Source organism: Rhagoletis pomonella, unplaced genomic scaffold (genome assembly GCF_013731165.1).
Source record: "Rhagoletis pomonella isolate Grant_MI unplaced genomic scaffold, Rhpom_1.0 Rhpom_scaffold_00003, whole genome shotgun sequence".
Classification (NCBI taxonomy): Eukaryota; Metazoa; Arthropoda; class Insecta; order Diptera; family Tephritidae; genus Rhagoletis; species Rhagoletis pomonella.
The window spans coordinates 38,276,886-38,281,665 of record NW_023458557.1 but is presented as its reverse complement, the minus strand read 5'-3'; the positions used below and the strand labels follow the sequence as shown (position 1 = coordinate 38,281,665).

At 38.0% G+C, this 4,780-nt stretch overlaps 1 long non-coding RNA gene across 1 annotated transcript; it reads left to right on the top strand.

Annotated features, from left to right (window-relative positions):
* Positions 1–2,698: 2,698 nt before the first annotated feature.
* On the top strand, positions 2,699–3,454 carry LOC118736568. Its single transcript, XR_004992720.1, has 2 exons — positions 2,699–3,200; positions 3,262–3,454. It is a non-coding gene; the product is annotated as an uncharacterized LOC118736568 (long non-coding RNA).
* The last annotated feature ends 1,326 nt before the right edge of the window (positions 3,455–4,780 follow it).

Genomic DNA, 4,780 nt, shown 5'->3' with positions numbered 1-4,780 from the left:
TATTTCTGCCATAAAACACAGCTTCGCAAAAAATACAATCGACGTTCGGAGTCGGCGTAAAACTGTAGGTCCCTCCACTTTTATGACAACATCAAGACGCAGGCCACAAATCGGAGGAGAAGCTCAGCCAAACACTAACATATGTGTAAGCGTCAATCTATTATTATTATTATATTGAATTTTTGAAGAACAATGATACGCAGCCATTTTTAAATTGCCATCAACTATACTGTAAAGCCTCTAGGACGGATTTACTATAGAACTGGATCATTGCTGCCGCCAGGTAGTGAAGAGGAAAAAGTGATTCAAATTTAATTCGTTTTGCGATTAACCGAGCAATGCTGCACAATTGGAGAATTTCAAGAAGTTCTTCGCGGAAATACTACTTTTGTTAAGTTATTTAAAGCGGCAAATGAAAAAAATCTTAGACGTGAATTGTTGGTGAAAATGTTGGACCAAAAAGTTTCAATAAACAAAAATTTATTTTGGTTTGGACAGATTTTGAGGGACAGAAAATCGTGCAACTTCTCACGCCGCCGGAGAAAGGGGTAGCAAGTTTCTTAAGGTATGATATTTGTTCCGACCCATCAGGTCAAGAAATCGGACACAACAATGCAATAGTTCAATCGGAGGAAATCCCAGAGGAGCTGGTAGCTTGTGGTAGTGATTTTATCATAATGGCCCCTATTATGAGTTCCATTCGATCTTCGACTGTGGTCGAAAGTGCTGATCGAAGGAATTTGGTATTATGGCGCTCACTCGATGAAGAACAGCGCTAGTTTGAATTTCACTCGTTTAGGTTGTTCACAATAGTATATTTTTCAACGCTTAGAAGCTTTGTTTACAAATCGGGCAAACTAAACGATGTCTGAATTAGGTATCCCCATGAAACTAATACGGCTGTGTAAAATGAAGCTGAGCAATAACATCAGCTCTGTCAGAATAGGTAAGGGCCTTTCCGAACCGTTTGATACCAAACGAGGTTTCAGACAAGGTGACTCTCTTTCGTTTGATTTCTTTAAGCTGATGTTGGAGAAGATAATAAGAGCCACAGAACTGAATCGCTCAGGAACAATACTTTACAAGAGCGTACAATTGCTGGCATATGCCGACGACATCGATATCGGTAAAAGCAAGGGTCTGTTCTGCCTTCTCGGGCTAAGATAGAGAAGCAAAGCGAATGGGTCTGGTGGTGAACGAGGACAAAACGGAGTATCTCCTATCGTAACACAAACAGTCAGAGTATACGCGTATTGGCACACACGTCACTGTCGACAGTTACAAATTTTAAAAATTAGGCGACTTCGTTTATTTGGAAACCAGCATTAACACCAATAATAATGTCGGCCTTGCCAACAAGTGCTACTTTGGACTGAGTGGGCGATTTAGAAGGAAAGTCCTCTCGCCGTACAAAGATCACACTATGAGTTACTCATCATGTCTGTGCTGGTGTATGGAGTGGAGGCATGGACAATGAAAGCATATGATGAAGCGGCTCTTGAAGTTTTCGAGAGAAAGATTCTGCGAAAGATTTACGGACCTTTACGCTTTGGCGATGGCGAATACCGCAAACGATTTAACGGTTAGCTTTACAACGATATAGACATAGGGCAGCGAATTAAAATTCAGCGGCTCCGCTGGCTTGGCTTAGAATGAACCGAAACGTTCCTGCTCTGAAAATATTCAACGCGGACCGCGATGCTGGTAACAGAGGAAACGGAAGGCCTCCTCTGCGTTGGAAAGACCAGGTGGAGAAGGACTTGGCTTCAGTTGGCATTTCCAATTGGCGTCAGTTGGCACAGCAGAGCAATGTCTGGCGTGCTGCAAGTCAAAGTGGAATGCGGATTAGAAATCCGGGATATCAATCAATGGTTCGATCATATGATATAATTAGTGAACTTGTACTTCAGAAGTGAGGGATAAACATTTTTCATAAATTATGAGTTGCATTCGATCTTCGACTGTGGTCGAAAGTGCTGATCGAACGAATTTTCATTTGGTGTTATGGCGCTCATTCGATGAAAAACAGCGCTATTGTGAATTTCGCTCGTTTAGGTTGTTCACAATAGTATATTTTTCACCGCTAACAAGCTTTGTTTACAAATCGAGAAAACTAAATGGCGTGGTTATACATATGTATATGTGTAAATTTGTGCAAATTAAAACTAAATAAAAAGGAAAGTGAGTTTATAAAAACGTAAAAATGAGTACAAAGAAGTTCTAGTTCATCGATTCGTCAGAGGACGAAAGCTTAGAAAACTGGCCAGGACCAGAAAACGTTTTAAGAGAGTTTAAGTGTAGTCTTTCGAATATATTTTTACATACAATATATTTAAGAAATTTTGTTATCCAAATCTATTTAAAATATATTGAACCTATAAACAGCTCTGTGATTTTGTTCTCAGAGATCGTGCCAGCAGAGTATTGGAATTTTCTTTCATAAGTAAAACCAGCTTTTCGAGCTTGTGTTTAGTATTCACGACGTTAAAACTGCATAAAATTAATAAAAATTGTTTAAAATGAGTGTCTTGCCCCCAAAAAGTAAGAAAACAAATGCGAAATCATACATGTTTCACAATTTTCTAACACCTCGCTACACAATCGAAAGCAAAATTCTCTTCGACAGAAAATTCGATACTCAACGAAAGTTTCGACACGGTTGCATAGCTCATAATACGAATTTCACTTTCGATCTTCGATAACCAGCGAAGATCGAAAATCGATTGCAACTCATAATAAGGGCCTGTGACTAATGTAATTGATGATATACAAATGTTTTGTCGCATTAGTGGCTCCAGCAATGACAGAAGTAGCAAGCAAAATAACACGGTGCTACAAACAGAAAAAGGCTGCATGTACTTTTTATGTTATGTAGTGGAGGGGGTAAAACAAGTCTAAAAACAATTCTGGTATTAGCAGAATCTCAAATATATCCCCACAATCCTAAGTTATGATCAAAAAATTGAAAATCCGCGATTTGAGGTCAAAACACCGGTCAAGAATTGGACAGTTTTCAACGGATTGTGATAGCCTATTGCGAGTATCAACTAGAAGAAGATAAACGACTACTAAGCGATTATCATTATCGATTCTATTGTGAGTGTCGATTAATCGCTTATCCTTCTACTGCTGTTTTTGAGTCGATAGAGTTTGCATGAACAAAATTGTGGTGATATAAATAAATAAATAATGGATAAAAAGTAAGTCATTTGGATCGAAAGCTGTAAAAAAATTTAGTATACATATGTGCGTGAATTGCAGATCAAAATTGGTTAGCAATAAAAAGCAACTTGGGCGGCTGGTCCAGCTGATGCAGGACAATCAGGACTTGGCTAAAGGAATTTGTAGTTGAACTGAACAGCTTGGGACCACCACTACGTGCATGGTAAAAGTGGTTAAAGGTGAAATAAATGCATATTAAGCTTTAATTAATAAAATAATTTATACTAATATATATTTTGAAAGCCGTTTTTTTGTGTTCGCAAAGCTCGAGAACGGCTGAACCGATTTTTTTTTAAACTTCGGACACTTGCAGCACACATGGCAAGGATGGTTATAGATTAAAAAAAATCCATATATATAGGCGAAGTGGCACCTCCCATACAAACGGAATTTTTTATACTGCATATCTCTGGAAGTGTTCATGGTAGAGCTCTGGAACTTGGTGTGGAGATATACGAAATCAATCGCATACTCTTGGAGCAAAATTGGAGCTATTGGAAAACGGGGCGTGGCACCTCCCATACAAACCGAATTTTCATACTGCATATATCAGAAAGTGTTCATGGTAGAATACTGGAACTTGGTATTGCAGTATAGGAAATCAATCGCATGCTCTTGTAGGAAAATTGGAGCTATTGGAAAAGGGGCCGTGGCACCTCCTTTACAAACCGAATTTTTCATACTGCAATTCTCTGGAAGTGTTCATGGTAGAATATTAGAGCTTGGTACGGAGTTCTCATAAAGAAAAATTCGGGTTATTTGAAAAGGAGGCGTGGCACCTCCCATACAAATCGAATCTTTCATGCAGCACACGTCGCAAGGAGGGTTATAGGTTAAGAGCTCGGTGCTAAAAATTAAATAAAAACCTATAAGGCGGGATCAGCTATTTCCACAAATTTTTGAAAATCACCTCTGGTGTCTGAATTAACATTTCTGTTGTCATATATTGAGCTATTCAAACTTGATAACATACTGTTTAATATTGGAAACGTTTTGCAGCAGAAACTATTAGCCTTCATATGACACTTTATTCGAACATTCGAATTAAGGCTTTCACCCTCTTGCTATTTCGAATTGAATTCATTTACGGAAAAAACGCGCTCAACAAAGCATGTCAGTGCGGCAAGGATAATAATATGAATTTACTTATATTTCCAAACATTTTACTGCCTTTTGCGGTTTTCACTCCGTAAGCAATTATCCAAAATTCTTTAGAGTCGGATGGAGTGGTTCTGAGAAAAGTTATTCCATGGGAAAGTGAAAAGATTTAAATATTCAGTTTCTGCTGCTTTTCTTTCCTTCAAAGTCAAATAGTGAATTGGCAGGTCGCTGAAACTAGCCCTCTTGTGATTCACACACTTTTATGGTGACAAAATCAAGGCTTTTTTAAAAGTATTTAATTGACTCCTTTTAATTGACAGTCTTTTAATATGCTTCTTAAGTTTATCACGCAGTTCATTAGCCTCTTCTGTAAAATTATTATAGGAAAACAAAGTTTTGTATATTTTTATAATTGGAAAAAATATCTAAAAAAAATCGCCAAATTGGCGCGAAATCG